Genomic DNA, 12720 nt, shown 5'->3' on the forward strand with positions numbered 1-12720 from the left:
AGTATTAGTCAGGGCTGGCTGCACAGCGCTCCCAGACAACCCCACAGTGTGTCAGAGACCCGGAGCAGAACGCCTCCACCCTGCTCACACACACAGAGACGTCTCTCTCCGCCACACAACACAATTACCTTCCCCAGTAATTACTGTATATGTCTGCCTAAACACAGGGGAAATGCAAACCCGGTCTCAGCACGGAGCTGATTTGCAACGCCAGTTGTTTATGATATAGACTATTTAACAGCAAACATGGGACTTTTAACCAACGGGTTTTAACCATTTCTTTGTCATACTAGTATCTAATATTCCCTGACTTTCATGGGGTATATATATCATCAGATCTAATAGACATGGGGATAGTAATTAATGAATATCCACCCCCCTTCATTTCTAATGAGCATGAAGATAAAACAATCCAATCATGCTGAAGTTCAAAAGGGGCTAGCAACAGTTCTTCAAGAAGACACTAATTTAGAGTTCCACCCGTCTCTCTAATAAACAAGGGGAGGACTGAGTTCCTCTGTGAAATCTGGATGAAACAGGCCTTTGATCTGGCTTCAGTAGAACCCAAGTGTTTGTTTTAATTAACAGCCCCACTTGATCACAGTGGAGGATGAGCCAGTCCTTCTAAATGGCTGGGCAACATTAAACCCTATGGTGATGTTTACTGGTGGAGCTCTGACTGAACACTGAAGAGGTCTATAGCAGCCAGACGGAACTGTGTGCTGCTAGTCTGCTACCCCACCCTCCCTATTTGGTGCTTACAACAATCAGCCTGCCAACAGCCATGAGGGACAATCAACACTCTCACAGACCAGCGATCAAAGAAGGCTCAGATTTCACGTTCAATAGAGAAACTCTTATTCTCAGTGTTATTAAAAAGGTAAGTTGGATACATAGTATTCATGCTGTAATTCAAAACTATTTTGAAAAGAAAACAACACAACCTTCACTTGTTTCTTACACAATGGCATATTAATATATCAATTGATAGGTCATAATGGACAACAAACTGTCACTGGAGATCTAAAATGTTTGATATAGATGCAGTAAAGAGGTCAATGGAACGCAGGACGCTGTGAACGGATCAGGGACCCATGAGGAAATTCCGTTACCGCAATACCGTTACCAGGTGTAAATCCACTTCACTTACTGTAGTTCAATTACCAAAAGAGAAGTAAATGTGTCATGTCATAGCTAACACCCCAGTATTTAGGAAAACGTGGACACATAAAAAAAAACTGGGAGATTTTGCGGAAATTCTGTTACCAAACTTTGCATCTGCACAGTTCTTCCAGTAAATGTGTTTGTGTGAAATGTTCAGTGTAAATTGTTAAAAGTAGTCCTTGTGCATAGGGTTGTATGGTTTGTTAAACTTTGAAATCAATGGTATTTGTTTAAAGTCAGATTTTGATATATTTGGCTGTTTTCGCTGCATAACATAAGTTGTCCCGCTTCAGGTTTAGAAGAAGTGACTGCTAAATGCTAACTCACTTTAGTATGAGCTGGTAGCATAACTAGCATACAGAAATCGGAGGTGGTAGTCAAAGTCGTTTTTAACTGTAATGCAGTTGATTGGTGACGATGACATGAACATACTGTATATTGGGGTTGACATCCATACAAGCATTATACTCCGATTTTTACCTCAACATAGTGTGAAATACACATATAAACAATAGCCTAAATGTAGGGAGATTTTGCTGGGGGGCAATGAGGAGATTCGGATCTTTCCCGCATGGCATCTTTCCCCCCACACGTTTCCATGGCATTTCCATTGTTTTGGTCAATCTCCATTGACCTCTTTACCGCATCTATTCAGGGGATGAGTGGAAAAATAATTATTTAAAAAGCTGTTAAAAGGGGGGTTTACAGCGTGAATCTTCAGGGGTTGGTTATCGCATGACAGCATAAAATGGAAGACAAAGTCAATACCATCTATGAGGGCCAGACAGGGTTTTCTTTCTACTACAGATGCTCTATACATGTCAATACTATGGTTGGTGTGTGTTGGCTTCCAGAGAGGCACTGTGAGCGTCGTCCCTCCTCCCAAAAGGCGATGGGAGCTCTCCCCTGCTAATGGTGCACACACACATAGGGCCTGGATGTACATTTATTGAAGGTCCTAATGGAGAGCTAGCTAGGGAGACCTTTTTCCTGCGGGGGTGGGGGGGAGTGGGGGGAGTAGGCAGCCTATCACTTCATGTAACGCTAGGCCATGTGTGACATGCCTGACCTACATTTCCTCCCTCTCCTCTCTTCCTCCTCCTCCTTCCAGAAGGAGGCGTTTTGTGAGGGACAGAGACGGCAGCAAACACGACCATTCTCTGGAGCCGGACACAATCTTTTGCCTGTTTTATTCATGTAGCCTATTGGGTGGGTGGATGGTGGGTCTTTGCGAAACCCCATCTAAGCCCTTTCTCTTGCATCCGGATTAGTGAGAACGATCACGGGAACATACTTTGTAAAACAGGCCAGTTGTTTTTATAGTCGAAACTACACTGTGACAAGCTCAGCTCGATATTTACAATAATTTGTAAGCCATCTTTTATTGCTTATGATTTATAAAGTGCTACTGCGGACACAGGTTTTAAGGAAATCTTGGAAATTGACTTTAAATTATGCAAACTGGATTGGTTCATGCCTCATTTAGTGTGACCTTTTCAGACACCACATAGGCCCAGTTATATGTGGCCTTAGTGACAAATGTCATGCTTCACTGTGAATCACTGAATATTAAGCAAGAGATGGTCCAAAGTGGAATTGCTATGGGATTAATTGAGCATGAACAAACTGGTAAGAATAAATAAAGCCAAATAATTCCAATGTGTAATGAAATTAAATCATGTTTCATGTTCAAATGAATTATAAGAGAGCTATCAAAAGTAAGTGAGAAGAATGAGATAGTGGCTGTAAGAAGAGTATTAGAGAGTGGTGAGAGTATAGTATGCTAGTGTTAATGTAATGTACATTATGTGAGAGTGAGCGTTTCTTAACGGAGACCTCCTGGATTGTAGGGTGCTCTCCACTGAAATACTCTGTTAACTATGGTAGGAGGAGGACTTTCCACGTAACTGCAGATCATACGCTCTCTTTGTCTCCTGGTTGCTCAGGACCTTCCAAGCCTGGTCGACCTCAATGAACCTGTGTAAGTGCTCCTCTGCCTCAGTCACTGTCACATTTGGGCCATGCTTGTCCGGGTGATACAGTCAGCCAGGACAGAGGACAGGAAAAATACAGGTTAGACAGCCACAACGACAAGACTGACAACAGCCATCACAACAGAAACAATGACCAAAATAACAGCAGTCATCAGTCCCATGAACCTGTACTTTGTTTGAGATGGTAGAGGGGTGGGTGGGAGGGGAGAGGTGTGGGGGTAAGAGGGGTGATGGTGGCTTAGACACACTAGACAGAAGCTAGGTTAATTAGACTACAGTAGTCTGCGACAATCTGCCAGTGAAAAAAAAGCCCATGTCACAACCTGCACTGACAGCATTTTCTGGGTAATTTGCTGATGGACCAATGCTCTTCTTCTGGACAATTTACCAGAGGAGGCTGAGTACAGCAAACAAAAATAGATTGAGGCACCACAGAAAGGGACAGAGGACAGATCTGTTATCCCAGACAGCTTTGGGGCGGAGAAGAGGGCATAGGCCATCCCACAACACCTCCAGCCAAAAGCAGTAGCGATACCACCCTTGCTCTCTTTTGCGTTTTATTGTTGTTTTGTTAGGGGGAAGGAGGGGGTATAGCGATATCCGCATCATGTCATCCGTTGATTAATATCAATATGGGAGGATCCCATCCTCATTTAATGCTCACATTGGCCCTGAGGTATGGCCCTGCTCTCTACTGGATACTGACGTCCCTGTTTGCCTTGCACATGAAACTGCTCTAATTTCCTCCTGCAGGTCTATGGAGTCCAGGCTTTGGCCACCGATTAGTTATGGTCCTGATCTGCCCATGGGAGAGGAGGGAGGTGGTGGTGATGAGGCTTTTGGAAAACAATTTAGATCCTTTCTAGCAAGCATTCGCCTGGATGGTTATTATAATCTTGCACTGGCAAGCAGACCATTGCGTGTGTGTGTGTTTGTGTTTTTGTATGGTCGCTGTAGTTCAGAAGTTGAACCTCTTCCAAAGTCGGGTAATGATGCATGGGGTGATACTGAACTACAATAACCAACGGTCCCGGGCAGGCCAATTACTGTCCACTGCAATTATATTTGTAATTTTAAGTAATACAAAAAAGACTGGCTGAATTAATTAAAATGTAAGGGCGGTTGTGCTCCAAATATTTCTTGCTTGTGTTTTTGTTTTCACTTTGTAAATGGACAATCTGAATAGGACCAGAGGGTTGAGAAAACAGCAACTTTACAACAAGATAAAAAATAACTTCCTGATTGAGAGAATCATTAAGAATCATTAACAGCTCTTTGCACTGAAATCTGAAGCAGCATTCTGTTTTATGACTGAGGAGACAGCATTCACCAGTACCAACTGCTTTATTGTCTAGCTAGTCTATTTCAAAAAAAATTTGAGCAATGGCAGTGTTACAGTTTAAAAGGGCAAAGACTCAACAGAAGGCTGAGGGGAAGGTCATTTACTAAAACATTTAGTGGTCATGCAAATGATGCAAGTCTATGTGATCAGGCTCCTGTGCTCAAGACATGGTTCTGGCTTTCTGATGGATGGTGTGAGGAACTGACTCAGTTAACATTTTGATTGAAAAAGACATTGCTCTCTTTCTAAAGAACATTACAAAATCTTCACACCATTGAAACAGCTTTTTGGCCCTCTCAAGTCTGGAGGAAATCAAAGCAAACCTGGAGAAGATGCTTGTTTCCACAGTGGTGATAGAATCCCACAGGGTTTGCATGTGCAACTCCCCTTTGTGATCTGATTGTGACAGTGCTCTGCGCTGGATGCTTACAGGTGTGAAGTGTCTGGCCGTGGAACTTGGCCTTGAAAATAGCCTACCCCTCCACCGCCAGCTCTACTAGCCCATGCTGCTAGTTATCACACCTCTTCCTGAGTGCTTTTGTCAAACACAGAACCAGGAGGCCTCCGGTACAACACCCAAGTTAAAGTGAAACTAATAGGCCTACTGCTACATTGAACATAGACTGTTTTAATCTGCTATAGGGCTATTCCACACTCGTATAGCCTGAAATTATTTTTGGTATCTCAGATTGTTCTGGCAATTCTCACATAGAAACTTCATTTGGAGGAAGGGTGTTTGACATGCTTTTTTTTTACCTATACATGCCACCTGCAAGACCGTATGATCCTTGAACCGTACCTAATACAGACAATATAGTGTGCTCTGAAATATGGAGTATGTCTAGATTCTGAAAGAACATTTTTCACATTAATTTATTCAACATACAAAATATTAATATCTCTAAAGTACCCTTTTGGATTTTGTTCATTTGAAGACATATTGTTTGGAACAATATACTCTACAAGTACATCACATTTCAAGAGTGGGTGTTCTGCTAATTTTGAAGATATGACCAATTTTATACATAGAAATTAACCAATCACATTCCTCCTTTAGGATTGCACATTCAGCAAATCACCAGCAGAGGGAGTTCCCTTTAAATCTATTTCCCCAAACACGTGTTGGTGGTGCTCATAAAATGTATCATAACTTAAAAATGATCAGAACACCCACTCTGGAAATATGATGTACTTATAGGGCTCAATGGTAAATCTTAGCACTGGAGGTAGCACTATAGGTCGGGGGGTGTCAGAAATACAGTGCGTTCGGAAAGTATTCAGAACTGTTGACTTTTTCCACATTTTGTTATGTTACAGTCCAATTCTCAAATGGATTAAAAAAAAAAATCTCATCAATACCCCATAATGACAAAGCAAAAACAGGTTTTTAGAATTGTTTGCAAATGTATTAAAAATTAAAAAAATTAAAATTTACATAATTATTCAGACCCTTTACTCAGTACTTTCTTGAAGCACCTTTGGCAGCTATTACAGCCTCGAGTATTCTTGGGTATGATGCTACAAGCTTGGCACACCTGTATTTGGGGAGTTTCTCCCATTCTTCTCTGCAGATCCTCTCAAGCTCTGTCAGGTTGGATGGGGAGCGTCGCTGCACAGCAATTTTCAGGTCTCTCTAGAGATGTTAGATCGGGTTCAAGTCCGGGCTCCGGCTGGGCCACTCAAGGACATTCAGAGACTTGTCCCGAAGCCACTCCTGCGTTGTCTTGGCTGTGTGCTTAGGATCGTTGTCCTGTTGGAAGGTGAACCTTTGCCCCAGTCTTAGGTCCTGAGCGCTCTGGAGCAAGTTTTCATGAAGGATCTCTATGTACTTTGCTCCGTTCATCATTCCCTCGATCCTGACTAGTCTTCCAGTCCCTGCCACTGAAAAACATCCCCACAACATGATGCTGCCACAACCATGCTTCACCGTAGGGATGGTGCCAGGTTTCCTACAGACGTGACACTTGGCATTCAGGCCAAAGAGTTCAATCTTGGTTTCATCAGACCAGAGAATCTTGTTTCCCATGGTCTGAGAGTCCTTCAGGTGCCTTTTGGCAAACTCCAAGTGGGCTGTCATGTGCCTTTTACTGAGGAGTGGCTTCCGTCTGGCCACTCTACCATAAAGGCTTGATTGGTGGAATGCTGCAGAGATGGTTATCCTTCTGGAAGGTTCTCCCATCTCCACAGAGGAACTCTGGAGCACTGTCAGAGTGACCATCAGGTTCTTGGTCAACTCCCTGACCAAAGCCCTTCTCCCCCGATTGCTCACTTTGGCCGGGCAGACAGCTCTAGGAAGAGTCTTGAGTCTCGGCTTCATCAATAAGTGCATCGACGACGTCGTCCCCACAGTGACCGTATGTACATATCCCAACCAGAAGCCATGGATTACAGGCAACATCCGCACCCAGCTAAAGGCTAGAACTGCCGCTTTGAAGGAGCGGGGCACTAATCCTGACGCTTGTAAGAAATCCCGCTATGCCCGCAGACGAACCATCAAACAGGCAAAGCGTCAATACAGGACTAAGATTGAATCCTACTACACCAGCTCTGACGCTCGTCGGATGTGGCAGGCTTGCAAACTATTACGGATTACAAAGGGAAACCCAGCCGCTCTGAGTACACGTCCTGGTAAGCCGCAGGGCCAGAGAGATTACCATGACGCGTACTCAGAGCATTTGCTGACCAGCTGGCAAGTGTATTCACTGACATTTTCAACCTCTCCCTGACCCAGTCTGTAATACCTCCCGCGGCCTTGTGAATGTTAACTTGTTTAAAGGTCTTACTCACATCGGCTACAGAGAATGTGATCACACAGTCATCCGGAACAGCTATGCTCTCATGCATAGTTCAGTGTGGCTAACCTCGAAGTGCGAAGGTATTTAGCTTGTCTGGTAGGCTTGCGTCACTGGACAGCTAGCGTGTGGGTTTCCTTTTGTAATCCGTGATAGTTTGAAATCCCTGCCACAACCGACGAGCATCAGAGCCGGTGGGGTTGGATTCGATCTTGGCCCTGTAATGTCACTTTGCCTGTTTGATGGTTCATCGGAGGGCGTAGCGGGATGTCTTATAAACATCCGGAATAGTGTCCCACTCATTGAAACCGGCAGCTCTTGCCTTGAGGTCAGTGCGGATGTTTCCTGTAAACCATGGCTTCTGGTTGGGATATGTACGTATGGTCACTGTGGGGAGGACATCATCGATGCACTTATTAATGAAGCCGGTGACTGATGTGGTAAACTCCTCAATGCCATTGGATGAATCCCAGAACATATTCCATTCTGTGCTAGCGAAACAGTCCTGTAGCTTAGCATCCGCTTCATCGGACCACTTCCGCATTGTGCACGTCACTGGTACTTCCTGGTTTGAGTTTTTGAAAGCAGGAATCAGGAGGATATAATTATGGTCAGATTTGCCAATTGGAGGGCGAGGGAGAGCTTTGTATGTGCATCTTGTGTGATCTAGAGTTTTTTCGCCTCTAGTTGCACAGGTGACATGCTGGTAGAAATTATGTAAAATGGATTTCAGTTTTCCTGCATTAAAGTTCCCAGCCACTAGGAGCGCCACCTCTGGATGAGCATTTTCTTGTTTGCTTATGGCCCTATACAGCTCGTTGAGTGTGGTCTTAGTGCCAGCATCGGTTTGTGGTGGTAAATAGACAGCTACAAAAAATACTGATGAAAACAATCTTGGTAAATAGTGTGGTCTACACTACCGGTCAAAAGTTTTAGAACACCTACTCATTCAAGGGTTTTTCTTTATTTTTACTATTTTCTACATTGTAGAATAATAGTGAAGACATCAAAACTATGAAATAACACATATTGAATCATGTAGTAACCAAAAAGGTGTTAAACAAATTAAAATATATTTGAGATTTGAGATTCATAAAATAGCCACCCTTTCCCTTGATGCCAGCTTTGTACACTCTTGGCATTCTCTCAACCAGCTTCACCTGGAAAGCTTTTCCAACAGTCTTACCACATATGCTGAGCACTTATTGGCTGCTTTTCCTTCACTCTGCGGTCCGACTCATCCCAAACCATCTCAATTAGGTTGAGGTCGGGGGATTGTGGAGGCCAGGTCATCTGATGCAGCACTCCATCACTCTCCTTCTTGGTAAAATAGCCCTTACACAGCCTGAAGGTGTGTTGGGTCATTGTCCTGTTGAAAAACAAATGATAGTCCCACTAAGCCCAAATCATGGGTTGGCGTATCGCTGCAGAATGCTGTGGTAGCCATGCTGGTTAAGTGTGCCTTGAATTTTAAATAAATCACAGACAGTGTCACCAGCAAAGCACCCCCACACCATATCACCTCCTCCTCCATGCTTTACTGTGGGAAATACACATGCGGAGATCATCTGTTCACCTACACCGCGTCTCACAAAGACACAGCGGTTGGAACCAGAAATCTCAAATTTGGACTCCAGACCAAAGGACAGATTTCCACCGGTCTAATGTCCATTGCTCATGTTTCTTGGCCCAAGCAAGTCTCTTCTTATTATTGGTGTCCTTTAGTAGTGGTTGCTTTGCAGCAATTCAACCATGAAGGCCTGATTCACACAGTCTCCTCTGAACAGTTGATGTTGAGATGTGTCTGTTACTTGAACTCTGTGAAGCATATATTTGGGCTGCAATTTCTGAGGCTGGTAACTCTAATAAACTTATCCTCTGCAGCAGAGGTAACTCTGGGTCTTCCATTCCTGTGGCGGTCCTCATGAGAGCCAGTTTCATCATAGCGCTTGATGGTTTTTGCGACTGCACTTGAAGAAACTTTCAAAGTTCTTGAAATGTTCCGTATTGACTGACCTTCATGTCTTAAAGTAATGATGGACTGTCATTTCGCTTTGCTTATTTGAGCTGTTCTTGCCATAATATGGACTTGGTCTTTTACCAAATAGGGCTATCTTCTGTATACCACCCCTACCTTGTCAGAACACAACTGATTAGCTCAAACGCATTAAGAAGGAAAGAAATTACACATTAACTTTTAAGAAGCCACACCTGTTAATTGAAATGCATTCCAGGTGACTACTTTATGAAGCTGGTTGAGAGAATGCCAAGAGTGTGGAAAGCTGTCATCAAGGCAAATGGTGGCTATTTGAAGAATCTCAAATATAAAATATATTTTGATTTGTTTAACACTTTTATGGTTACTACATGATTCCATATGTGTTATTTCATAGTTTTGATGTTTACTACAATGTAGAAAATAGTAGAAATAAAGAAAAACCCTTGAATGAGTAGGTGTTCTAAAACTTTTGACCGGTAGTGTACAGCTTATCATGAGGTATTCTAACTCAGGTGAGCGGAACCTCGAGACTTCCTTAATATTAGAGATCGCGCACCAGTTGTTGTTAACAAAGAGTCACACACCCCCTCTTCTGACCTTCCCTGATGCAGCCGTTCTGTCCTGCTGATAGAAAACTGATAGATTTACACTGCGTATACCAAACATTAGGAACACCTTCCTAATATTGAGTAGCCCTCAGAACAGCCTCAATTCGCCGGGGCATGGACAAGGGTTCGAAAATGTTCCACATGGATGCTGGCCTATGTTGACTCCAATGCTTCCCACAGTAGTGTCAAGTTGGCTGGATGTCCTTTGGGTGGTGGACCATTCTTGATACACACAGGAAACTGTTGAGTGTGAAAAACCCAGCAGCGTTGCAGTTCTTGACACAAACCGGTGCGCCTGGCACCTCCTATCATACCCCGTTCAAAGGCACTTCAATATTTTGTCTTCCCCATTCAGCCTCTGAATGGCACACATACACAATCCATGTCTCAATTGTCTCAAGGCTTAAAAATATGTATTTGACTTGTCTCCTCCCCTTCATCTACACTGACTGAAAATGATCATAGCTTTCACCTGGATTCACCTGGTCAGTCTGTCATGGAAAGAGCAGGTATTCTTAATGTTTTGTATATTCAGTGTATATTTACCATGTCATTGTATAGCCACGACTCAGAGAAAAATAAGATATTACAGTTCTTCAGATCACGCTGATAGGAGTCTTGAACAGAGCTCATTTAGTAGGAAACGATGGCGGAAACATTATGTAAAAAAAGAAAAGCTAAGATTGTTGTTCTTCACATTACTGTCTCTGGTAAACACACACTATATAAAATCAAATCTAAGTAGATCTGTCACATACACAGAATACAGAAGGTGTAAACAGTACAGTGAAATGTTTACTTGCATGGTGGAGTCTTTTGTTTAGACATGTAGCTAGCTAAACAATTAACCATAATCCCAACTCATAATACCATGCACCATGCATGAATCTGCATGCAGCTAAAGCTAACCAACTAGGTTCAGTGTTAGCTAGCTAGCTAACATTAGGCTATAACTAGCAATGCAAATGGCTTTCTGAGATACAAATAATGTTACTACACAGATCATACACGTAACGTTAGCTAGCGAGCCAGCCAGCTAACATTAGCTAGCTAGCTAACAGTACGCTTTAACAAAATTAGAAACGTATAATATCTGAAAATGTAGCTAAACTCTTTTCCATATACATGGATGAACGCTTCTCCCATGACAACAACACTGTTGATCGCCGTTTCTTCTGATGACAGTGATGGGGGAAGACATCTGATTCATTTTCAGAGTCAGAGAGAGTCAGCATGGCACGATCGTCCTCCAGAAATTAGTCCATCACAACTTTTTCCCACTAATTTTTGTCGATAGCGCTATTAACTTCAGGGCAGCAATGCAACACTTTTTCAGTTCTTCATTTCTTAAAAAAAAAAGCTGCGGTAGAAAGGATTATCCACACATACTGAGCAGCTCATGTTATAGACAGAAGCATGCCACATGGCAGACCAATCCGAACTCATCTCTCGGCATGTCCAGAGGAAAGGTTCCTGTATTTTTCCGTAGCTAAATCAACTAGGCTTGTAATTAAAAATGTGTATTCAAATTTACAGATGGCATACAAGTTTGTTATTAAGGCACATGAAACATTAGTTTTTTATGTTTCTAAATACAAGGTTTATGGGCACAAAAAACACATCTCTCTAATTCCATGTGCATATGGGCACTGTGCGTCACTGCTGGATAAACTGCGATTCTGCTGTCAAAATCCATGCCATAACCAACTGCGTTACTGCTAAGACCAGCTTTAGGTTGGTCTTAAATATCCCAACCAAAGCTACCTGATATTGTCACTTTGGGGCACATTTGTAAGGACACCTCAGATATTGCCACCCCTCCCCTCCCACCTCAGCACAAGCAAACTAATATATGACAGGTACATTTCCAATCCTGGCACTAGGGTGTCACGATCGTTAGACGGAGTAGACCAAGGCGCAGCGTTGAAAGCAAACATACTTTATTAATCGAAATAACACGAACAGCGAAACAAAACAACAAACGATACGTGACATCCAAAGGACAAACCTAACTAGGAACAAACCGAAAGGAAAAAGATCCCACAACTATTGTGGGAAAACAGCCTCTATAAATATGGCTCCCAATCAGAGACAACCAGCAACAGCTGACACTCGTTGCCTCTGATTGGGAACCACTCTGGCCAACACAGAAATACAATACATAGAATATCCACACCCTGGCTCAACATATAGAGTCCCCAGAACCAGGGTGTGACAGTACCCCCCCCCCCCTAAAGGCGCGGACTGCGACCGCGCCTAAACATCAACAAACCAGGGGAGGGCTGGGTGGTCATTCCTCCTCGGAGGCGGTTCCGGCTCCGGGCTTGACCACCACCCTTCAACCATCCCCCCATGGCGCCCCTGGTCCGGTCTGGCCCCGCTGGCTGGAGCTGGACTGGACATCGTAGAAGCGGATTGCTTCAGCTCCGGTGTGGAGCAGCTGACCGGTACCTGACCAGGCACCGGTGACCCAGGCATGGGTTGTGCCGGACTGATGACGCACACCCCTGGCCTGGTGCGTGGAGCAGGGACGGGCCGGACCGGGCTGACGATGCGCACCCCTGGCTTGGTGCGTGGAGCAGCTACGGGCCGGACCGGGCTGACGATGCGCACCCTGCCTTGGTGCGTGGAGCAGCTACGGGCCAGACCGGGCTGACGATGTGCACCCCTGGCTTGGTGCATGGAGCAGGAACGGGCCGGAACGGGCTGACGATGCGCACCCCTGGCATGGTGCGTGGAACAGGAACGGGCCGGACCGGGCTGACGATGCGCACCCCTGGCTTGGTGCGTGGAGCAGCAACGGGTCGTACCGGACTGACGA

The sequence above is a fragment of the Coregonus clupeaformis genome, chromosome 11 (assembly GCF_020615455.1).
Source record: "Coregonus clupeaformis isolate EN_2021a chromosome 11, ASM2061545v1, whole genome shotgun sequence".
NCBI classification, from domain to species: domain Eukaryota; kingdom Metazoa; phylum Chordata; class Actinopteri; order Salmoniformes; family Salmonidae; genus Coregonus; species Coregonus clupeaformis.